Genomic DNA, 25,538 nt, shown 5'->3' on the forward strand with positions numbered 1-25,538 from the left:
AACACTCAGCAAAGTGGGAATAGAGGGAGCATTCCTCAACATAATAAAGGCCATATATGAGAGACCTTCAGCCAAAATCATTCTCAATGGGAAAAAATTAAAACCTTTTCCATTAAGATCAGGAACAAGACAAGGCTGCCCACTTTCACCACTTCTATTCAATATAGTACTGGAAGTTTAGCCACAGCAATCAAACAAGAAAAAGAAATAAAAGGCATTCAAATCGGAAAGGAGGAAACAAAACTGTCACTGTTTGCAGATGACATGATAGTATACATAGAAAATCCTATAGACTCTACCAAAAAACTGCTTGACCTAATAAATGAATTTGGCAAAACAGCGGGATACAAAGTCAATATCCAGAAATCAAAGGCATTTCTGTACACCAACAATGAAACAGCAGAAGCAGAGATCAAGGGAAAAAAACCCCATTTGAAATAGCAAAAAAGAAAAAATAAAATATCTAGGAATAAACCTAACCAAAGAGGTAAAAGATCTGTATTCAGAAAACTACACAACACTGAAGAAAGAAATCAAGGAAGACACAAACAAATGGAAATATATACCGTGTTCATGGATTGGAAGAATTAATATCATCAAAATGTCCATACTACCCAAAGCAATTTACACATTCAATGCAATTCCTATTAAAGTACCAATGGCATATTTCACAGACATAGAACAAACACTTCAAAAATTTATATGGGATTATAAACGACCCCGAATAGCTGCTGCAATTTTGAGAAAGAAAAGTAAAGTTGGAGGGATCACAATACCCGACACTAAACTATACTACAAGGCTACTGTGATCAAAACAGCCTGGTACTGGCATAAAAACAAGAACATAGACCAATGGAACAGAACAGAGAGCCCAGAAATAAGCCCAAGTCTCTATGGTCAATTAATATTTGACAAAGGAGGCAGCAACATAAAATGGAATAAAAATAGCCTCTTCAACAAATGGTGTTGGGAGAACTGGACAGCCATGTGCAAAAAAACATGAAACTTGAGCACCAACTTACACCATATACAAAAAATAAATTCAAGGTGGATAAAAAGACTTAAATATAAAACATGACACCATTAAAGTCCTAGAGGAGAATGTAGGTAGGAAAATCTCAGATATTTCACGAAGAAACTTTTTTACTGATGTGTCCCCTAGAGCAAGGGACATAAAGGAAAGAATAAACAAATGGGACCTCATCAAAATTAAAAGATTCTGCACAGCTAAAGAAAACAGTATCAAAATTAAAAGAGAACCAACTGTGTGGGAAAACATATTTGCCAATGATACCTCAGACAAGGGTTTAATCTCCAAAATATATAAAGAACTTACAAGACTGCACTCTAAGAAGACAAGGAATCCAATTAAAAAGTGGGCAAAGGACTTGAACAGACACTTCTCCAAGGAGGACATGCAGAAAATCCAAAGACACATGAAACGATATTCAATATCGCTAGCTATCAGAGAGATGCAAATTAAAACCACAATGAGATACTACTTCACACCAGACAGAATGCCCATCATAAACAAAGCAACAAACAACAAGTGTTCGAGAGGTTGTGGAGAAAAGGGGACCCTAGTGCACTGCTGGTGGGACTGCAGACTGGTACAACCACTATGGAAAGCAGTATGGAACTTCCTCAGAAAACTAAAAATGGATCTGCCTTTTGACCCTGCAATTCCACTGCTGGGACTCTATCCTAAGAATACTAAAACACCAATTCAAAAGAACCTATGCACCCCAATGTTCATAGCAGCACAATTTACAATAGCTAGATGCTGGAAATAACCAAGATGCCCATCAGTAAATGAATGGATCAAAAAACTATGGTACATTTACACAATGGAATTCTATGCAGCAGAAAGAAAGAAGGAGCTCCTACCCTTTGCAACAGCGTGGATGGAGCTGGAAAACATTATGCTAAGTGAAACAAGCCAGGCAGTGAAAGACAAATACCATATGATCTCACCTTTAACAGGAACCTAAATAACAAAACAAAGAAACAAGCAAAATATAACCAAAGACACTGAAATAGAGGACAGGCTGACAGTGACCGGAGGGGAGAGAAGAGGGAATTTAAGGGGACAGTGGGAAGGGTTCACAGGAACAAACTTAAAGGACACATGGTCATAGACTAAGGGGAGGGTGGTAATGGGAGGGAAGTGGGGAGTGTGGGAGCGGGGACTTGATTGGGAGTAAAAAGGAGAAAACTGTATTTGAACAATGATTAAAAAAATAATTTAAAAAAAAACTGATTGCTGTGGCTAGGATTTCCAGTGCTATGTTCAATAAGGGAGGTGAAAGCGGGCCCCCTTCTTGCTCCAGATCTTAAGGGAAACATGTAGTTTTTGCCCATTGAGTATGGAGCTGGCAATGATTTGGCAATGTATGGCCTTTATTATGTTTAGATGTGCTCCCTCTATTCCCACTGTGCTCAGAGTTTTTTTTAATATTTTATTTATTTTTATTTATTTATTTTTAGAGTGAGAAGGGAGGGAGAAAGGGAGAGAGAGAGAAACATCAATGTCCAGTTGCTGGGCGTCATGGCCTGCAACCCAGGCATGTACCCTGACTGGGAATCTAACCTGCGACACTTGTGCTCAGAGTTTTTATCATAAACGCGTGTCAGATTTCATCAAATACTTTGCACCTATTGATATGATAGTGTGGTTTTCATACTTCATTTTGTTTATGTGGTGAATTACCTTTTTTGATTTCTGAATATTGTACCAACTTTGCATTCCCAGAATAAGCCCCACTTGATCATGCTTTATGACCATCTTGATGCATTGCTGTATTCAGTTTGCTAATATTTTGTTGAGGATTTTAGCACCCATGTTAATTAGGGATATTGGCCTATAATTTTCTTTCTTTGTAGTGTCTTTGTGTGGTTTGGAATTAAAATAATGCAGGCCTTGAAAAAATGAGTTTGGGAGCCTTCTGCCCTTTTGAATTTTATGAAACAGTTTGAGAAACTGGTGTTAGTTCTTTTCATGATGTTTGGTAAAATTTACCTGTGAAACCATGTGGTCCAGGGCTTTTGTTTGTTGGGAGTTTTTTAAAATACTGCTTCAATTTCACTAGGTGTAGTTGTGAGATTTTCTGATTCTTCCTGATTTAGTTTCAGAGGATTATATTGTTCTACGATTTATCCATTTCATCTGGGTTGTCCAGTTAGTGAACATATAGTTGTTCATAATAGTTTCTTATAAACTTTTGCATTTCTTTGGTGTGAGTTGTTATTTCTCCTCTTTCATTTCTAATTTTACTTATTTTGGTCCTTTTTCTCTTTTTATTGATGAGCCTGGTTGAAGATTTGTCAGTATTGTTTATCTTTTCAAAGTACCAGCTCTTGTACTCATTGATCTTTTGTATCAATTTTAGACAACATTTTATTTTTCTCTTATCTTTCTTTCCTTCCTTCTACCCATTTTGCATTTAGTTCATAATCTTTTTCAAGTTCCAATAAGTATAATGTTTAGATTGTTTATTTGAGCTTTTTCTTGATTTTTGAGATAAGACCATAATGCTATGAATTTCCCTTTTAGGATTGCTTTACCAGTGTGCAAAATCCCACAGATTTTTGCAATGTTGTGTCCTCATTTTCATTTGTTTCAAGGTATCTATTAATTTATTTCTTTTTAAAAAATTACATTGTTGTTGTTGTTCAATTACAGTTTTCTGCATTTACCCCCACCACTCCACCTCCAGCCATCCCCAGCTCCTGCCCTTGCTTCCACCCACCCTTAGTTTTGTCCATGTATCCTTTATAGTTGTTTCTGGAAACCCTTCCCCCCTTTAACCCATTCCACCTCCCCTCTGGTTACTATCAGTTAATTCTTAATTTCAATGTCTTGGGTTATATTTTCCTTGCTTGTGTGTTTTGTTGATTAGGTTCCAGTTAAAGGTGAGATTATATGGTATTTGTCCCTCACCACCTGGCTTATTTCACTTAGCATAATGCTCTCCATGTCAATCCATGCTGTCACAAAGGGTAGGAGTTCCTTCTTTCTTTCTTCTGCTTAGTATTCCATTGTGTAAATATATCACAGTTTTTTCATCCATTCATTTACTGATGGTCACTTAGGTTGCTTCCAGTACTTGGATATTGTAAATTCTGCTGCTATGAACATTGGGATGCATAGGTTCTTTTGGATTGGTGTTTCAAGGTGATTAGGATATAGTACCAGCAGTGGAATTATCAGGTCAAAAGGCAATTTCATTTTTAGTTTCCTGAGGAAGTTCCATACTGTTTTCCACAGTGGCTACACCAGTCTGCAATCCCACCGGCAGTGCACTAGTGTTCCCTTTTCTCCACATTCTCTCCAACACTTGTTTTGTTGCTTTGTTTATGATGGCCATTGTGACCAGTGTGAAGTGGTATCTCATTGTGGTTTTAATTTGCATCTCTCTAATGGATAGTGATGTTGAGCATTTTTTCATATGTCTCTGGTCCCTGTGTATGTCCTCCTTGGAGAAGTATCTGTTCAAGTGTTTTGTGCATTTTTTAATTGGGTTGTTTGTCTTCCTGGAAAGGAGTCATGGGATTCTTCATACATTTTGGAGACCAAATCCTTGTCCAAGGTATTATTGGCAAATGTGTTTTCCCATATAGGTGGTTCTCTTTTTATTTTAATGCTGTTTTCCTTAGCTATGCAGAAGCTTTTGAATTTGACAAGGTCCCATCTGTTTATTCTTTCCTTTATGTCCTTGCTCTATGGGGACATATTGGTGAACACATTGCTACATGGAATGTCTGAAATTTTTCTGCCGATGTTTTCCTCCAGGACTTTTATGGTGTTAGGACTTTCCTGGTATTGTGACTTAAGTCTTTTATTCACATTGAATTTATTTTTGCATAAGGTGCAAGTTGGTGATCTACTTTCATTTTTCGCATGTAGCTGTCCAGATCTCCCAACACCATTTGTTGAAGAGGCCATTTTTATTCCATTTTGTGCTGCCCCATTGTCAAATACTAATTGACCATAGAAACCTGGGTTTATTTCTGGCTTCTCTATTTTGTTCCATTGGCCTATGTGTCTGTTCTTATGCCAATACCAGACTTTTTTTTTATTATTACAGTGGCCTTATAATACAGTTTTATATCAGGTATAGTGATCCCTCTTACTTTCCTCTTCTTAAAATTGCTGCAGCTATTCAGTGTCATTTATTATTCCATATAAATTTTTCAAATGTTTGTTCTGTATCTGTGAAATATGTCATTGGCACCTTAATATGGATTGCATTGAATCTATAAATTGCTTTGGGTAGTATGGACATTTTGACGATGTTAATTCTTCCAATCCATGAACATGGTACATGCTTTCATTTGTTTGTGTCTTCCTTAATTTCTTTCTTCAATGCTATGTAGTTTTCTGAGTATAGGTCTTTTACCTCTTTGGCTAGGTTTATTCCTATGTATTTTATTTTTCTTGTTGCTATAGCAAATGGGGTTTTCCCATGCTTTCTGTTTCTGATATTTCATTGTTGGTGTACAAAAATGTCTTTGACTTTGGAATGTTGACTATGTATCCTGCTGCTTTGCCAAATTCATTTATTAGGTCAAGTTGTTTTTTGGTGGAGTCTATAGGATTTTCTATGTACACTGTCATGTCATCTGCAAACAATGACAGTTTTGCTTCTTCCTTTCCAATTTGGATGCCTTTTATTTTTTTTTCTTGTCTGATTGCTGTGGCTAGGACTTCCAACACTATGTAGAATAGGAGTGGTGAAAGCAGATATCCTCATCTTGTTTCTGATTTAGTGGGAAAGCTTTTAATTTTTTGTCATTTAGTATGATGTTGGCTATAGGTCTTTGATATAGAGCCTTTATGATGTTGAAGAATGCTCCCGTTATTCCTACTTTCTTGAGTGTTTTTATCATAAATGGATGCTGTACCTTATAAAGTACTTTTTCCACATATATTGATATGATCCTGTTATTTTTGTCTTTCATTTTGTTTATGTGATGTATTATGTTTATTGATTTCCAAATATTATACCATCCTTGCTACCCTGGAATGAATCCCACTTGATCATGGTATGTGATCTTTTTAATGTATTGCTGGTGCAGTTTGCCAATATTTTGTTGAGATCTTTAGCGTCTATGTTCATCAGTAGTATTGGTCTGAAATTTTCTTTCTTTGTTATGTTTATCTGTTTTGGGGATTAGGATGATGCTGGCTTCATAAAAAGAGTTTGGAAGCCTTCCATCATCTTGGATTTTTCGGAATAGTCTCTGAAGAATAGAGGTAGTACTTCCATAAATGCTTTGTAAAATTCTCCTGTGAAACCAGGAGAATTCAGTCCAGGCTTTTGGGTGCTGGAAGTTTTTTGATTACTGCTCCAATTTTATCAGGTGTTATTGGTATGTTCAGGCTTTCTGCTACTTCTTCATTGAGTTTTGGAAGATTATATTTTTCTAGAAATTTGCCTATTTCATCTAGGTTTTCAAATTTCTTGGCCTACAGTTCTTCATAGTAATTTCTTACAATCCTTTGTATTTCTGTGATATCAGTTGTAATCCCTCCTATTTCATTTCTGATTGTGGTTATTTGGCTTTTTTTTCTTGATAAGTCTGCTTAAAGGCCTGTGAATTTTGTTTATCTTTTCAAAGAATCATCTCCTGGATTTATTGATTCTTAGAACTGTCCTTTCAGTCTCTATGCCATTTAATTCTGTGATGATCTTGGTTATTTCCTTCCTTATACTTGCTCTGAGCTGTCTTTGTTGTTGCTCCTCGAGTTCTTCTATGTGTAGGGTTAGGTCATTTATTTGAAATGTTTCTGTCTTTTTTTAGGTAGGCCTGTATTGCTATGAACTTCCCTCTCAGGACAGTCTTCAATGTGTTCCTTAAGTTTTAGGAACTTAAGGAACTTTAGGAGTTTAGGAACTTTAGAGCATTGTGAGTCCATTTTCATTTTCTTCCAGAACCTTTTTGATTTCTCTTTTGATATCATTCTTGACCCATCCATTGTTTAATAGTATGCTCTTCAATCTCCATAAGTTTGAGTGTTTTTTAGTTTTTTCTTTGAGGTTGTTTTCTAGTTTCAGTCCCTTATGTCAGAGAAAATCTTTGATATGATTTCAAATTTCTTGAGGCTTGTTTTGTGTCCTATCATGTAGTCTATTTTGAAAATATTCCGTGTGCATTTGAAAAGAATGTGTATTTTGCTTTTTGAGGTGAAAGGCTCTCTCTCTATATGTATATCAGTTAAGTCCTTTTGATCTAGGGCATTGTTCAATGCCACAATATCTTTGTTGATATTTTGTTTGGAAGATCTGGCCATTTTTGACAGTGGGGTGTTGAAATCCCCTAATATAACTGTATTGTTGTCAATGTCTTTCTTGAAGTCCTCCAAGATTTTCTTTATGTATTTGGGTGCTCCTATGTTGGGTGCATGTATATTTACAATGTTTATGTCTTCTTCCCTTTACTATTATGAAGTAAACTTCTGGGTCTCTTTTTATGGCCCTTGTTTTGAAGTTTACTTTGTCTGATATGAGTATTGCTACCCTATCTTTTTTTTTTCCTGTCCATTTGCTTGGAATATTTTTTATAGCCCTTTACTTTCAGTCTGTATAGGTCTTTGATTCAGAGGTGGGTCTCCTGTAAGCAGCATAAGTGTGGGTCATGTTTTCTTATCCATTCAGCTATTGTGTCTTTTGTTTGGGGCATTTAATCCATTTACATTTAAGGTTATTATTGATAGGTAATTATTATTTGTTATTTTTTTATACCTCAGTCCCCCCCCCTCTTTTTTTTCTCCTTTTCTTAAATCAGACCCTTTAGCATCTCTTGCAGAGCTGGTTTGGAGGAGGTGTGTTGGGAACTCTCCTGCCTGGTTTCAGAAACTGTAATCCCGCTGACAAGCAAAAAGGCTCCATGGCTAGAGGAACTTGAGACCATAAGCCACTAAGGAAACAAAACTTATCCTCATGGCAGGGGCCAGCTTCTATACCCTTTACTTCACCCTGCTTGGCTGCTGGAGGATAGCTGGATAGTCAATGACATGTAAGATTTCTCAAGAAAGGATCAACCTAAGGTAGTCACAGTCACAAAAGGGTGATCAGAGAAGGACTTAGGGGATTGTAGAGAAGGAACAAAAAAACCCTAACACCTTGGCTTTATCATAGCCTGAGTCCTCATTCTATCTGTAAAAAGTTTCCTAATCTCTTGGCTGCCCTTACCCCCCTGGCCTGATTCAAGCCTGATACAATGCCAAACAGGGGTGCATCCCTGTGCCAGAACCCGTGGTTCCCAGAGGGTGGTGATCAGGCCTAAGAAAGAATGCATAATGTCCTATAGAACCTTCTTTAGTAAGAATGTCTTCAATTTAAATGTGAAGGATCTGAGCACAAAATAAGTTTGTTTCCCAAGATTTTACAGCCTTGTTGTTAGTTTCTGCTTCCCTTTTCATGTTGATATAGTTTGCAGTGAGTTCATCTTACTTTCCCTGTAGTTTTTTATAATATTCTGTGAGCTCATGGAACTTAGTGATCACCATTGCTTTGAACTCAATATCTGATAGTTGACTTGCCTCTATTTCATTTAGCATTCTTTCTGAGACTTCCTCCTTTCATTTGGGGATTGTTTCTTCGTCTTCCCATTGCTTGTGAGACTCTTCTTGTTAGCCTCTGCTTCTTCAATTGATCTGTTCTGACTCACTGGGTTTATGATGTGAACTTCTATAGCAGAATACCTGTGAGATTCAGTGGTGCAATCTCCTTGATCTACTGAGCTCACTGGTCTTGGGCTGTCGTTTATGTTGGCTCCCTGTATGTCTCTGGGTTTTGATTGTTGGTGGGTCCTTCCCTCCAGCTGGTTAACTGAGGGTCACTCCATCCATCACATCTTGTATTTTGTTGTACACGCGTGGACAAGTTGTGTTGAAGCTGGTTTTTCTGTGTGTACATGGTTTTGAGGCTTCTCTCTTACTCTTGTTCAGTTGTTTGTTCTGGGTAATATCTCCACCATTTAGCTGTATTTTCAGATAGGTCCTGACTTGGGTTAGTGTGGCTTCTACTCCCTCCTTCACCTTCTTCTGTTGTTAACTGTTGGTGGTTCCTTTTTGGTGGATTTCCTAGTCCAGCTGGTATCCTGGTGTTCACAGCTTCTGCCTACTCTTTTTTCAAAATCCCTTCAGGGTAGATTGGCTCCCCCACTGAATTAAGTCTTTCTAGGGAATGCTGACTCCCTAAGCCCTACTGCTATCCTGGTGGGAGGTGCCTTCACCTTCCTCTTAGTGAGCCAGTCCTGCTCCACAGGGTGATGGGGAGATGGCAGACATGGGCATGCACCTCTGGGGTGGCAGGTATGTACAAGCAGCCTTCTCTGTTGCTGCAGCAGTGGGGTGGTGTGGTCAGGCGTGGGGAGCCCCAGGGCTATGGTTGTGTGCCACCTCCAGGGCTACAGGCATGAATGTGCGGCCTCTGCTGCAGCAGTGGCAGCTGGGTTGGGCATACTGCTGGGGTGGCAGATGCAGGTGGGAGCCCTCTACCACTGCAGCTGGGGGGAGGGTAGGGATACAGTTATGGCAGAAGCTATGGAGGCTGCAGGGGCACAACCAAGGGAGGCATGGGTAGTCACTTTGGGAGAGTTCCCTAAACAGACACTGAGAGCCTTGTTTTTTAGTGTGTGTGTGTGTGTGTGTGTGTGTGTGTGTGTGTGTGTGTGTGTTTTGAAAAATTCTTCCTGTTCAAGCCTGCTGCTCCAACAAGCACCTGGCCTCTCACACATCCCAACTTTCTAACCACACTGGAGACTATGTGGGTCAGGGTTCATCATGGCCCTACTCTTCTCCCTTCTCCAGGGGTGGTTCGGCTCCTCAATTTCTCTGGTATCAACTCAGCCAGCATCCACAGTCTCAGTGATACACATTGCCCCTGTGCGTTTGCACTTCATCTTTATTAACCCCAGTGATTTCAAGCATCCAAGTCCATCCTGGTGCTGCTCAAACCTCCCTCTTTGGCTTGGGAGGGAGCCATTGACCTTGCTCTCTTCCAAGAATCCTGTGGCAGGCCTGGGGCTACAGCCACCCTTGCCCCACAATGGTCCCAGGGACCTTATTGTCCCAAAGCAATCTCCTTATTGTCTGATTTTTCAATGCCCTCTATAATTATGGCCTCCAACCTTCACATATGCTGGGATACCATTGGCTGTTCACTCTGTTCCTCAGAAGATCAGCTAGGTGTTCCACCTGTGAAAAGGGAGAAATGGACTCTGCTCCCATCTATCTCACCACCATCTTCTTTCTCTCTGAAGTTTGAATTTCTTTCTTGATCTCATTGTTGACCTATTCATTATTCAATAACATGTTATTTAGCTTCCATGTCTTTGCATGCTTTTCAGTGTTCTTGTGATTGATCTTTCCTTTCATAGCATTGAGGTCAAAGATGATGCTTGATATAATTTCAATCTTCTTAAATTTATTGAGACATGAGAGTTCTGGCCAAGATGAAGGTGTAGGTAGAAATGGTTCACTTCCTCACAGAACAAAAGAAGGATAACAACTAATTTAAAAACAATAAACAACCAGAAGTGCCAGAAAATCAAACTGCATGGAACTCTGACAACCTAGGAGTTAAAGAAACATTCACCCAACTGGTAGGAGGCATGAAGACTTGTGACTGGCAGCCGAACAGATGGGACAAGCAGCAAGGTGGCAGACTGTGCTAGTGAGGCAGGATTGGCTGAGAGGACATGTGGCAAGGTAGTGGACTGTGTGAGCAATGCAAGGCTAGCTGAATGGGAAACTAAAGACTCAAAGCTAGCTGTAAAATACTACAGGGGTTGCAATGGCGGGAGAAACTCCTAGTCTCACAAGAGAGTTCACTGGAAAGTGGGGATACAGCAGAATAAGTGAGGTACACTGTTCCCTCTCTGACCCTTCCCCCATAGACAGCACACAATGCAGCAAAGAGCTGCCCCATCTTGACAAATACCTAAAGTCCCACCTGCTTACAGCATAACAGGTGCAATGAGATGAAGAAATATGGCCCAAATGAAAGAACAGATTAAAGCAGAAAAAGAGTTAAGCAATTAAGAGATAGACAACATATCTGATGCAGAATTCAAAACACTGGTAATGAGGATGCTTAGAGAACTGACTGAGCTTCATCGCAAAATGAAGGAAAAAAAACGAAGGCTACACAAAGTGAAATAAAATAAAATATACAGGGAAAAAACAGTGAAGGGAAGGAAACTGAGACTCAAATCGATGATATGGAGCAGAAGAAAGAAATAAACATTCAACCAGAAGAGAATGAAGTGATAAAATTTCAAAAAAATGAGGAGAAACTCAGAAAACTCTGGAACAGCTTTAAATGTTTCAACATCCAAGTCATAGGGGTGCCAGAAGGAGAAGAGGAGAAGTAAGAAATTGAAGACTTATCTGAAAAAATAATGAAGGAGAACTTCCCTCAGCTGGCAAAGGAAATAGACTTCCAGGAAGTCCAGGAAGCTCAGAGAGTCCCAAAGAAGTTGGACCCAAAGAGGAACACACCAAGGCACAGCATAATTACATTACCCACAGTTAAAGAGAAGGAGAGAATCTTAAAAGCAGCAGGAGAAAAGAAGATAGTTACCTACAATGGAGTTCCCATAAGACTATCAGCTGATTTCTCAAAAGAAAGTTGCAGGCAAGAAAGGGCTGGAAAGAAGTATTCAAAGTCATGAAATGCAAGGACCTACATCCAAGATTGCTCTTTCCAGCAAAGCCTTCATTTAGAATGGAAGAGCAGATAAAGTGCTTCTCAGATAAGGTCAAGTTAAAGGAGTTCATCATCACCAAGCCTTTACTATATGAAATGTTAAAGGGACTTATCTAAGAAAAAGAAGATAAAAAACATGTATAGTAAAATGACAGCAAACTCACAATTATTAACAACCACACCTAAAACAAAAACAAAAACAAACTAAGAAAACAACTAGAACAGGCACAGAACCACAGAAATGGAGGTGACATGGAGGGTTAGCAACAGGGGAGTTGGAGGAGGAGTGAGGGAGAAAATGTACAGAGAATAAGTAGCATAGATGGTAGGTAGAAAATAGACAGGGGGAGGATGAGAATAGTATGGGAAATGTAGAAGCTAAAGAACCTATGACACATGGACATGAACTAGAGGGGGGGAATATGGGTGGGGGAGGGGGGAGGGGATGGAGGAGGTAATGGGACAGCTGTAATAGCATAATCAATAAAATATTTTAAAAATATATAGAATCTATAAGAATATGATATAAAATAGAATATAAAAATTATACCAAAGCATTAATATTTATGAAAGACTCCTTAAAATATAAATAAATACAAATATGCATATATCTTCCATCTTGTGTAAAATAGTTACACAATGAATATTTGTTGGTGATAATGTACTTCATACTGATATAGTATCAATTTAAAAATATAATATCGCTAGGGTAATATTTAAACATTAAGTGGTTTCTCATGAAACTACTCTGCTTTTGAAAAGGTATTTATAGTAAAGGAACACTAGTACCGAATTAGCCCTCATCCTCTTAACAACTAATAACTCATAGTCTTTCTAAAACTGCCTCTTTAATTGACAGAAAAATAACAACTGAATTCAATAAAGATGAAACAGGATCTGGAGTTTCTGAGGCTCTGGAGAACATAATGATTACAACATAAATAATAATTTCTTTCCTTAACCACCTACATTACCAGACCAAGTACATATCTCATATCAAATAGAAATTTTTTGCAATAGATATTATTATCCCTCTTTCACAGAGGAGCAAACAGAGCCTCATGCCAGGTATTTAATGGGAAATCACTGGTGGTCAGTAGCAGTGAGAAGTATTTTGAGGCCTACGATTTGAACATTATATTCTCAATTTGTAATAAAAAAGTAAATCTGACAGATATCAAGACTACAGATATCAAGATGACAGATATCAAGGTAGGTAGGAGCAGAGCCCAGTTCTCCCTGTGCCCAGCTGGAACACCTAGCCAATCTTCTAAGGAACAGAGTGCACAGCTAATGGAATCCCAGCTTATATGAAGTTTAGAGGTCAAAATTTGTAGAGGACATTGAGAAACAGATGGTGAGGAGATAGTGACCCACAGGCCACTACGGTCCCTGGGATCTGCTCAGAGACCTAGGCTGCTGTGGCCCCTGACCCAGTGCCTGCTGCAGGATATGGGGAGGAGAGTTAGAGCACCAGCTCCCTCCCCTACCAGAGCAGAGAGGGTACCCTGGCACCAGGAGGGACCTGAACGCTTGAAGTCACTGCAGAGAATAGAGACAAAGTGGGAGACACACAGAGGTGGTGTACACCTGCTGGGACTGTGGACGCCAGCTAGGTCATTACCAGAGACATTGGGAAGCCGGGCAACACCTAGAGAAGGGAGACAAGTTGGGCCATGTTGGACCCTGACCCAGATAGTCTCCAGTCTGGTTAGAAAGTGGGCTGTGTAAAAAGCCAGGCACTTGTTCAGAATGGCAGGCTTAAACCAGAGGCTTTTACTCAAAAAAAAAAAAAAAAAAAGGTTCTCAGCCGCTTTTTAAGGAACTCTTGCACAGCAGCTGGCTCTCTAGAGTGTGATTTGAGCTGCAGGCCTGTGCTTGACTTGACATCGGCAGCTTACCAGGCAGCTGATGCACCCTGCTAACCCTGAGGCTGATTTGAGCAGCTTGCCTGTTGTTCACTAGGTTGTGGAGTCATGCCACTCCCCTGAAGGCTAACTGGCACCTCTCAACCTGCAGCTGATTCTGGCTGCTCACAGCACCACTTTCCCCTATGCTGATTTGAGCCCTGCACTGGAGCTTAACTTACATTGCTCTCCCAGTAGCTGAATGGCACAGTGCACCCGGTGACTAACTGGCACTGCCTGCCCAGCAGTGGGCTTCAGCCACTGTGGGCTCACAAAGAGCAAGGAGAAGGCACACCACACAGACCTTGGTGCAACTAGTGGGTTAAAGGCACAGGCCTGGTGCAGATGGTCAGTGAGGGCTTGGCAGCTCGTGGAGGACCTGGGCTGGAGAATGGGCAACTGTGAATATTGTGGCCCAGACCTGATCCCCATCCTCCCAAAACCACAGGAAGGGAGAAAAGCAAAGCCCACTCCCCCTTTCCTGTGGCATCCAGGAAGACCAGGAGAACTCACTCAATGGGTTTAAAGTCAGAAGGAGGTTTATTTTTTTCCTTCCTTTCTCTTATTTTTTTTTTCTTCTCCCAAGTGAGACAATAAGACCTGGAGGTGTGAATGGTCCAGAGACAGATCCAAAGGGGGAGCAAAAAGCTAACCCCAAAAACTGAGAAACTGAGACAAATTTCACTTTCCTATCTCATAGAACTGTCATTTTATTGTTTACTTGTATTATTATTATTATTTTGTTATTTTTACATCTTTTATTAGCATTTTAATTTCTCTTCTTTCTGTTTAGTTTTCTTCATTTTAGTTCTCTGTTTAATTTCATTGTTTGACTGGTTTGCCTTATTCTCTTTCATATTACATTTTAATTTTCCATCTTACACTTCACTTGTGTTACAATAGCACACTACTCTTGATTGTATACTTTCTATTCTGGTTATCCAAATCATATATTTCTTGTCATATTATTGTTGTTCCAGTATTATGGTAAATAATTATTGTTCCATAAAATTGTAAATACTATATAGCACTCCTCCATGATCTTAGCCCATTTGACTTTATTCCTGAGCTTTATTATTGTTATAGTTAACTCTATGCTCCCATATACTACGCCTACTTTCTATCCTTTACTCTCACTATATATCATCATCTAACCTTGCACAAGCACTCTGTTTTTCGGATTCAGCTCACAATCCTCCTAACAAGAGTCTTATCTCTCTTTCACCTTTTATAAAAAGTGGCTACTTGGGTAAAATATCACGGTTAACACTATACTTATCCAAAGGATTGCCTATCTCATTTCTTTTTTTAACATATTTTATTGATTATGCTATTACAGTTGTCTGATTTTCTCCTCTTTATTCCCCTCCACCCTGAACACCCTTTCCCACCCACATTACCCCCCTTTAGTTCATGTCCATGTGTCATAGGTTCTTTAGCTTCTACATTTCCCATACTATTCTCATCCTCCCCCTGTCTATTTTCTACCTACCATCTATGCTACTTATTCTCTGTACATTTTCTCCCTCACTCCTCCTCCAACTCCCCTGTTGCTAACCCTCCATGTCATCTCCATTTCTGTGGTTCTGTGCCTGTTCTAGTTGTTTCCTTAGCTTGTTTTTGTTTTTGTTTTAGGTGTGGTTGTTAATAATTGTGAGTTTGCTGTCATTTTACTATACATGTTTTTTATCTTCTTTTTCTTAGATAAGTCCCTTTAACATTTCATATAGTAAAGGCTTGGTGATGATGAACTCCTTTAACTTGACCTTGTCTGAGAAGCACTTTATCTGCTCTTCCATTCTAAATGAAGGCTTTGCTGGAAAGAACAATCTTGGATATAGGTCCTTGTCTTTCATGACTTTGAATACTTCTTTCCAGCCCCTTCTTGCCTGCAAGGTCTCTTTTGAGAAATCAGCTGAGAGTCTGATGGGAACTCCTTTGTAGGTAACTGTCTCCTTATCTCTTGCTGCTTCTAGGATTCTCTCCTTCATTTTAATCTTGGCTAATATAATTATGATGTGCCTTGGTGTATTCCTCCTTGGGTTCAACTTCTTTGGGACTCTCTGAGCTTCCTGGACTTCCTGGAAGTCTATTTCCTTTGCCAGATTCTGGTACCCCTTCTGATACCCCTATAATTTGGGTGTTGGAACATTTCAAGATGTCCTGGAGGTTCCTAAGCCTCTCCTCATTTTTTTGAATTCTTGTTTCTTCATGCTTTTCTGTGTAATTGTTTCTTTCTTCCTTCTGGTCCACTCCATTGATTTGAGTCCCAGTCTCCTTCCCATCACTATTCCTTCCCTGTACATTTTCCTCCATTTCACTTAGCATAGCCTTCATTTTTTCATCTAGTTAGTGACCAAAATCAATCAATTCTGTGAGTTTCCTCATCACCAGTGCTTTGAACTGTGCATCTGATAGGTTGACTATCTCTTCGTTGCTCAGTTGTATTTGTTCTGCTGCTTTGATCTGTTCTTCCATTTGGGCTATTTTTTTTTGTCTTGTCATGCCTGTTATGTATGAGGGGCGGAGCCTTAGGTGTTCGCCATGACAGGGCAACCCATGTCACTGGGTTGTGATACACTGTATGTGCGTGCGGGAACAATGGTGCTTGCTCCACTCTCTGTTGGATTTCAATACCTTCCACTGCTTCCCCCAAGCAAATGGGGCTTTCTGGTGCTGATTCCCATGTGGATGGGCTTGTGTACATTCTAGGACCCTGTGGGTCTCTCCACTGAACTCTCCTGTGAGGCTGGGAGTCTCTCCCTGCACCTCAACCCCCACAGGTGTCCCCAGTTGGTGCCTTGATGTTTTATTTCCTCGTGCTGGGACCCTGGTTTGTGGGGTCTGTCTTGTTCCCCAGTCTCGCCTGGTTTATCTGTGTGTGGATGTGGGACTGTCTGGTTAGCCAGCTGCCTTGCACACCATGCTTGGCTTCACAATCACCACCTCCCTGGGTCTGCCGGTTGCCACTCCACGCCCACGATCTGCTGGCCGCCACCTGTGCACTCAGGGTCCACCCACTTCTGTCTTCACACCTGGTGCCAATGATTTTTGCTCCATGACCCCTCTCTACTTGGCCACCCAACTCTGCCCCACCTACCAGTCTGGATGAATGTGTCTATTTTAACTCCTTGGTTGTCAGACTTCCATATAGTTCAATTTCCTATCAGTTCTGATTGTTATTTTGTTTTTAAATTGTTGTTGTCCTTATTTTGGTTGTGCAAGGAGGCACAGTGTATCTACCTACACCTCCATCTTGGCCGGACATCCCAAAGAATTGCCTATCTCTTCTCTACTTGTTAGTACTTTAAATCCCATAGAATACTCTCCTGATGTCTTAAAACATTTTGCCTACCCTCTTCCACTGATCACATACAAGGTGAGGGGGGAGCTGTGAACATTGGTATATCTGCTGGAGAAGAGAACCCACGAACAAGGGAACCAACAAAAGGTAAAAATCCAAGTACAACAAGAGAGCCCACACAAATAGGAGAAAGGGCAACCCTAGAGCACACATGGACATCAGAGATGAAACCACTGAATCCCATAGAATCCCTAATATAGAAGTTCACCCTCCAAATACAGCTAGCAAAGTGAAACACCAGGAAGCACAGGAACAAACAAAAAGAGTCACCTAAAGTGGGGAGACAAAAAAAAAAGAACCTGCAATCAAAAGAAATGGAAGACTCCCCACTAAATGAGCTAAATGAAATGGAGGTAACCAAAATACCAGATATAGAATTCAAAGTAATGGTTATAAGGATGCTCAAGGAACTCACAGACAACTACAAGGAACTGAGTGAGAACTAAAACAGTATGAAAAAAATAGAAACTTTAAACAAAAACCAGCAAGAAATGAACAATAAAATTTCAGAAATAAAAAACACACTAGAAGGAATTACAAGCAGGCTGGAAAAAGCAGAGGAGCAAATTAGTGAGCTGAGAGACAGGGCCGAAAGAAACAGCCAGGTAGAGCAGGTGCATAAAGACTAAAAAATATGAAGATAGCTAAAGGGAACTCCAAGATAACATGAAACACAACAACATTTGAATCATAGGAATACCAGAAGGAGAAGAAAAGTAAGAAGGGATAGAAACCCTCTTTGAAAAAATAATGACAGAAACCTTTCTGACCTGGAGAGGAAAAAACCACACAAATTCAGGAAGTACAGGGAATCTTAATCAAGATGAACCAAAGAGGTCAACTGCAAGATATATCATAATTAAAATGACAAAACTCAAATACAAAGAGAGAATCCTAAAATCAGCAGCCAGAAACAAGAAGTAACATACTAAAGGGCTTCAAAAAGGGTAGCAGCTGATTTCTCAACAGAAACACTCCAATCCAGGAGAGAATGGCAAGAGATATTCCAAGTAATGAAAGCAAAGGCCTGCAACCAAGATTACTCTACCCAGCAAGGCTCTGAATTAAAATGGAAGGCAAAATAAGGAGTTTCCCAGAAAAAAAGAAGGCTGAAAGAATATATCTCCACCAAACCAGTACTAAAAGATTTATAAAGAGTCTATTACAAGAAGAGAAAGGAAAAGAGTAAAAGAGAGGAATACAGATACAAAGGGGGGACATGAACAAATGCCTATCAATAATAACCTTAAATGATAATAGAATAAATGCTCCAATCAAAAGACACAGGGTAGCTGAATGAATAAGAAAACATGAACTGCACCCATGATGCCTAGAAGAGACCTACCTCAGAACAAAATATTTACACAAACTGAAAGTAAAGGTTGGAAAAAATGTTCCAAGCAAATGGGAGAGAAAAGCTGGGGTAGCAATACTCATCTCAAACAAAACAGACTTCAAAACAAGGGCCATAAGAAGAGATCCAGAAGAACTCTTCATAATACTCAATGGAAGACTCCATCAAGGTGACATAAACATTATGAACATGTATGCACACAACATAGGAGCCCTCAAGTACATAAGGAAAATCTTAGAGGACTTGAAGAAAGATATAAACAGCATATTATAATAGGGTATTTTAACACTCCACTGTCAAAAAAAGGAAACATCTTCCAAACAAAATATCAACAATGATATTACGCATTGAACAATGTCCTAGGTCAAATGGACTTAACTGATATATATAGAAACTTCATCCCAAAGAAGCAAAATACACATTCTTTTCAAATGCACATGTAACATTTTCAACAATAGACCACATGATAGGACAAAAATAAGCCTCAACAAATTCAAGAAAACTGAAATCATATCAAACCTACTCTTGACCATAAGAGCCTGAAACTAGATATCAACCAAGAGAAAAAAACTAAAAAATGCTCAAATACCTGGAAATTGAATAGCATGCTATTAAACAATGAATGGGTTAATAATGAGATCAAGGAAGAAATCAAAAGGTTTCTGGCAACAAATGAAAACAAGCACAGAACAATCTAAAACTTATGGGACACAATGAGGTTGTCCTTAGAGCAAAGTTCATAGTGATACAGGCCTATTAAAAAAGGTAGAAACATTTCAAATAAAGAATCCATCTCAACATCTGCAAGATCTAGAGGAACAACAACAAAGGCAGCCCAGAGCAAGTAGAAGGAAGGAAATAGTTAAAATCAGAGCATCTAGGGAACCTGTCCACATGGTATGGCAAATGTAGCCCAGCCCCTAACTCAGAAAGTCCAATGGGAAGAGAGTCAGCACACAGGACCCATGCCCACAGATAGGTTCTCCCATGGGGAATCAGGCCTGCATTGTACCTAAGCTGCTTTGAGGCTTGCTTTCACTAAAACCCCCTCACTTTGAATTGAGGCAGCAAATGTTTGTTGCATATATTTAAAGTAACTTCCTAAAATCTATGGTAAACCTCCCAAGAATGGAATGTAGCCAGTTCAACCACTTTTTTCATTACATGTGCAAATATCCTTTTTCTTTGTAGCAATTAGCAACATCCTCTCCTTTGTTATCTATAAAAGGTAATCACCTAAAGTAAACCTGTGCATAGTAAATGAGGACCATCCTCGATGTAATGTGCCCAGAAAAGCAATAAAAGCTTGTCCAGACAGGGGTCAGAGCCTCTCTCACTCAAAGAGCAGCCATGCCATCCCTTTTTCTCTACAAGACTTCTGTAGTCTGTGTGAATTTGTTCATTGCAGCCACAACACATGAACCCCGCAGGCCAGGGTCTGCATCAAGAGTAGAATTAAAGGACGTAGAGACTAAAAGAATAATTATGCCTACACCTTTGACAAACTTTGCTAGTGGGTTGTCAGTAGGTAGTTGTTGCATTGTTTTCAATTTTTTTCTCTAGAGCTTCACTAAGTTTGTATTTCAAATAATGAATTTTACCGGTCCCATCTCCTCCTCTTACTTTCATTTCAAATTTTAATTCTGCCATCTTAGCCTATTTTTTTCTTTTTCTTTTTTGTCTTTCTTCTATTTCTCTTTTACCCCAACCTTTTATTTTTCCTTATTCCTTTTTTTTCTTTTCTCTTTTTCCTTACATTCCAAATTTTAATTTTTCCCTCTCTTGGTCTGGTTTTTGTTCCTGACTATTAGTATTCCCTCTTCTTCTATCATTTCAAAATCTTTATTCATTCCTCTAAACATCTCTTAGACTTTTCTTTGTTTCTTTTTTCCCTTTTATTCCCATACCACCTACATTAATTTTAGCTCAGTTTTTTGTGGATATTACTCTGGCGGATCTTTCTCTCCAATCTGGCTCCTAATTTTCATTAATTATTTACCATTTTTCCTTCCTTTTTCTTTCTTTCTCTCACTCTATTTTATATTATTTTAATTTCTGTTTAAACCTAATACTATACACTTCCCTCCTCATACTCAATTCCATATTCATCATTACCTTTTTTATTCATGAGGTAAATTTTACCTTCTCTCTTTCCATTGATCCAACTCCCAACTCTTATTAGTGATATTCCCTCTACCCTCTCAAAATCATTTATCTTTCAGTAGGTCACCTCATATCCTCTCTTTCTTATAATAGTATTAATCTAATTACACACTTATTATTACTGATTAATTTGCTGTTGATAGTGGGAATGTGGGGTTGGAGTTATATTTGCGGCTGTGGGTTTGTTTCCTGGGCTTTTAGGTTTTGTTGTGGCAGCACCTACACAACAACACACAAGACCCAGTGGGCAGAGTGACCCTCAGTCAACCAGCTAGAGAGAAGGACCCACCAAAGAAAGACCTGACAACAATCAAAATGCAATTACATCCAGAAAACCAGCATTAAAGGCATAAAGGGCATCCCAAGAGTATCAAGTTTAGGTGATCAAAAAGAATGCTGAGAACACTGAATCTCACAGGCCTCCTACCACAGAAGTTCACATCACAAAGTCAGAAGTCAAAAAAGATCAATTTAAGAAGCAGAAGCAAACAAGAAGAGTCCCACAAACAATGGGAAGACAGAGAAACAACCACTACTCAAAAGGAAAGGAGGAATCCTCAGAAAGAATCCTAAATGAAATAGAGACAAGTCGACTATCAAATATTGCATTCAAAACAATGGTTATAAGGAAGCTCACTGAGCTCAGTCTGAATTATGAAAAACTATAGGGAAACTATAAGGAATGTACTGCAAATTATATCAGCATTAAAAAGGACATAGAAAAAATCAACAAGGGCCATGAGGAAATGAAGAATACTTTTTCTAAACTGAAGAACACAGTAGAAGGAATCAAAAGCAGGCTCAATGGAGTAGAGGATTCAATCAGTGAGCTGGAGGACAAAGTACAAAAAAACACCCAAAATGAACAAGAAAAGGAAAAGAGGCTCAGAAAGAATGAAGAGGGATTAAGGGAAACGCAAGACAATATAAAACATAATAATATCCATATAATGGGGATACCAGAAGGAGAAGAAGAAGAGCAAGGGATAGAAAACCCATTTGAAAAAGTAATGATGGAAAACTTCCCTAATTTAATGAGAGAAAAAGTCACACAAATCTAGGAAATATAGGAAGTCCCAATCAAGAGGAACCCAAAGAGGCCCACTCCAAGACATATCATAATTAAATGGCCAAATTTAAAGACAAAGAGAGAATCTTAAAGGCAGCAAGGGAAAACAGGAAGTAATATACAAGGGAGCTCAGATATGTCTAGCAGCTGACTTCTCAACACAAACATTACAAGCCGTAGGAAATGGCAAGAAATATTCTAAGTAATGAAAAGCAAAGGCCTGCAATTGAGGCTACTCTATCCAGCAAGGCTCTCAATTAAAATTGAAGGTGAAATGAGGAGCTTCCCAGGCAAAAAAAAAAGGGCTAAAAGGATACACCTCCACCAAACAAGAATTGCAAGGTATGCTAAAGGGATGGCTTTACAAAGAGGAAAAAAAATGTGAGAGAGAAAGGAAAAAAGGTACAAAGGGAGTAAATGGCAATGAATAAGTATGTATCAATAACCTTAAATGTAAATGGATTAAATACTCAAATCAAAAGACACAGGGTAGCTGAATGGATAAGAAAACATGATCTACACATAGGTTTCCTACAAGAGATGCATCTCAGAACAAAAGACATAAACAGACTGAAAGTGAAGGGTTGGGAAAAAATATTCCAAGCAAACGAACAGGGGGAAAAAAAGCCAGGGTAGCAATACTTGTATCTGACAAAATAGACTTTGAAAAAAGGCCATAAAAAGAGACCCAGAAGGACATTTCATAATACTAAGAATCCATCAAGAAGATAAAACATTATAAACATATATGCACCCAACGTAGGAGCCCCTAAATGCATAAGGAAAATCTTGGAGGACTACAAGAAAGACATATACAGGAACACACTTATAATAGTGGATTTTAACATGCAACTACCAAAAATGAATAGATCTTCCAAAAAAATATTAACAATGACAATTACCTAGATCAACAGGACTTAAATGATATATGTAGAACCTTTCATCCCCAAAAAACAAAATACACATTCTTTTCAAATGCACATGTAACAGTTTCAAACATACACCACATGATAGGACACAAAACAAGCCTCAACAAATTCAAGAATATTGAAATCACATCAAGCATCTTCTCTAACCACAAGGGGCTGAAACTAGAAAACAACCTTAAGGAAAAAAATTAAAAACACTCAAACCCATGGTGATCAAACAGCATGCTATTAAACAATGAATGGGTTAAGAATAAGATCAAGGAAAAAATCAAAAAAGTTTCTGTAAACAGATGTAAATAAATTCACAATGGTCCAAAACTTATGAGATACAGCAAAGGCAGTCCTGAGAGGGAAATTCATAGTGATACAGCCCTACCTAAAAAAGGTAGAACATTTCAAATAAACAATCTAATACAACATCTACAAGAACTGGAGGTATAACAACAAACAAAGCCCAGTGAGTAGAAGGAATGAAATAACCAAGATCAGAGCAGAATTAAATAACATAGAGACTAAAAGAACAATTCTAAGGATCTACAAATTCAGGAGCTGTTTCTTTGAAAAGATAAACAAAATCCACAATCTTTTATGCAGACTCATCAAGAAAGAGAGAGAGAAGACTCAAATAAACACAATCAGAAATGAAAGAGGAGAGATTACAACTGATAGCACAGAAATACAAAAGGTTGTAAGAAATTACTATGAAGAACTGTATGGCAAGAAATTTGAAAACCTAGGTGAAAGGGACAAATTTGTAGAAAAACATAATCTTCCAAAACTCAATGAATAAAAGCAGAAAGCCTAAACAGACTGAGAACAGATGACAAAATTGAGACAGTAATCAAAAAACTCCCAGCACACCAGAGCCCTGGACTTGATGGTTTCATAGGAGAATTTTACAAAACATTTAAGAAAAAGCTAACCCCTACACTTCTCAGACTATTTAAAAAAAAAAAAACAAGAAGGGGGAAAACTCCAAAATCTTTTTATGATGTCAGCATCATCCTAACCCCAAAACCAGACAAAGACACAACAAAGAAAGAAAACTACAGGTCAATATCACTGATGAACATAGATGCTAAAATCTTCAATGAAGTGCTGGCAAACTGCATCCAGGAATATATCAAAAATGTCATAAATTTGATCAAGTGGGATTCATCCCAGGGATGCAAGGATGGCACAATGTTCACAAGTCAATAAATGCAATGCATCATATAAACAAAGGAAAACACAAGAATCTCAGATCATATCAACAGATGCACAGAAAGCATTTGATAATGTACAGCACCCAGTTATGATAAAAAAAAAAAAGCTCAGGAAAGTGGGAGTAGAGTGAGGCAGCCACTGGCCAGCAGTGACTGTGAATGCTGCAGCTGCTCATGATACGAGAAAACATATACACAGATTACCGAGTCCTGTGGAGAAATAGGGATGGAATGGCCACTCTCTTTAGTTTAGAGTGCCCCAATCCTGCCCTTCACAGGGTTTTTATAGGGTTTCAATTTGCACAGGAATATAGGTAAAGTTCATCAATCACTGTCAGGCAGTAAAGATCAAACAACAGGTAATGTTCAAAGAACTAAAAAGGGCTCCCGCTGAGTTGGGGTCTTACCACCTAAAAAACTACAAAACTTGAGGAGCTAAATTCATTTCCTGCCCAGGCCTTAGTAATCTAATTAGGAGCATCCTCAGCAAGCAGGTTTCATAGGAATTTACACATTCCTTTTTCAGGTCTGATCATTCTGGGAAGTCCGAAGTCCCCAGTATGGATTGCACCACCCCTTGTTATTGTCACAGGCTTGAGTAGGGCAGAGGAGACAAAGGCAGCCAGGACATGTGGATGTCTTGCAGGCAGAATGAAGACTCAGGCTTTATCAAAGCCGAGGGGCGAGGTCCAACCACCCCTTTTTCCACAGCCCCCCAAATCCTTCCCTGGGGCCTCCACATGATCATGCCTATCTTAAATGATTCCCCCCTTGGGGAATCTTACCCGTCATTGGCTAACTGATCAAGCATCGGGGGCCAGACAAAGAGCAGAAGCAGCGCCCCTGCCAGGGAAATAAGCTTACCTCCTTAGTGTCTCTTGGTTGGAGATCTCTCATTCATCCTTAGCCATGGGTGGTTACAGCTTCCTAAGACCAGGCAGGGTGGACGCCAACAGTAGAGGGAACATACCTCAATGTAATAAAGGCCATATGTGAAAAACCCATAGCCATAATCATACTCAACAGACAAAATCTAAAAATTCTCCAAAGATCAGGAACTAGAGTAGGATGTCTGCTTTCATCACTTCTATTCAACATAGTATTGGAAGCCCTAGCCACAGCAATGGGACAAGAAAAAGAAATAAAAGCCATATATATTGGAAAGGAGGAAGTAAAACTGTCATTGTTTGCAGATGACATGATACTGTACATAGCAAATCCTATAGATTTGGCCAAAAATACTGTTTGACTTAATAAGTGAATTTGGCAAAACAGTGGGATACAAAGTCAGTATCCAGAAATCAAAGGCATTTTTGTATACCAACAATGAAACATCAGAAGCAGAAATCAAGAAAAAAAATCCCATTTGATGTAGCAACAAGAACAATAAACTACCTAGGAATAAACCTAACACAAGGAGGTAAAACACCTGTACTCCAAAAACTACACAACACTGAAGAAAGAAATCAAGGAAGACACAAATAAATGGAATCATATACCATGTTCATGGAATGGAAGAATTAACATCATCAAAATGTCCATACTATCCAAAGCAATTTATAGATTCAGTGCAATTCCTATTAAAGTACCAATGACATATTTCACAGATATAGAACAAACATTTCAAAAATGTATATGAAACCACAAATAATCCTGAATAGCCTCAGCAATTTTGAGAAAAAAACAAAGTAGGAGGGATCACAATACCTGATATCAAAATATATAAGGTATTACAAGGCCATGGTAATCAAAACAGTATGGTACTGGCATAAGAACAGACACATAGACTAAGGGAACAGAATAGAAAGTGCAGAAATAAACCCAAGTCTC

The sequence above is a fragment of the Phyllostomus hastatus genome, unplaced genomic scaffold (assembly GCF_019186645.2).
Source record: "Phyllostomus hastatus isolate PE091 unplaced genomic scaffold, TTU_PhHast_1.1 phas_contig_38, whole genome shotgun sequence".
In the NCBI taxonomy this organism is placed as follows: domain Eukaryota; kingdom Metazoa; phylum Chordata; class Mammalia; order Chiroptera; family Phyllostomidae; genus Phyllostomus; species Phyllostomus hastatus.